At 45.5% G+C, this 606-nt stretch overlaps 1 pseudogene; it reads right to left on the reverse strand.

Moving 5' to 3' along the window:
• Positions 1-282: 282 nt before the first annotated feature.
• LOC136643311 (5S ribosomal RNA) lies at positions 283-402 on the reverse strand (annotated as a pseudogene).
• Between the last annotated feature and the right edge of the window lie 204 nt (positions 403-606).

The raw sequence follows: 606 nt of genomic DNA on the forward strand, positions 1-606 counted from the left end.
ACTGGTGCTATAAACTTCCATAGAAACCGTACCACTTCAGACTACAGTTGGGGATCACATGGAATACTTCTCCATATGCAGAAAAACTATGTCAAGGAGAAGGGGTGTCTAGGGCACTTCCTGACATCTAGCTGTGCAGGATTATGGCGGGGGGAGGAGACTTGTCATAAAGGAACATTCCATCATATCAACCCCCACTTCCAGTCTGAAGTGGTACAATCTAAACACAGGTTTAGCACTTCACCTGGTTGGCAATCTTCAGTCTGGACAGACTATGGTATAAGCCTACAGCACCCAGTATTCCCAAGCGGTCTCCCATCCAAGTACTAACCGGGCCTGACCCTGCTTAGCTTCCAAGATCAGATGAGATCAGGCACATGCAGGGTAACAGTTGCTGCATACACCTGGTGACATGCATTTCCCTCATGTCAGTTTTTCAAATGCCCCACCAGGTGGCACAAGTCACACAGTAAACTGATAGCAAAATACCTTACAGAAAGATCCTAAAGCAAATACAGCTATTCACATGAGGAAGACTGAACCTTGCATGTTATAAATGGCTCTTTTAGTGGGGATTTTTCTCAGAAGAGGGCTGAAGACTGTTAT

This window comes from Tiliqua scincoides, chromosome 2, assembly GCF_035046505.1.
Source record: "Tiliqua scincoides isolate rTilSci1 chromosome 2, rTilSci1.hap2, whole genome shotgun sequence".
Lineage (NCBI taxonomy): Eukaryota > Metazoa > Chordata > Lepidosauria > Squamata > Scincidae > Tiliqua > Tiliqua scincoides.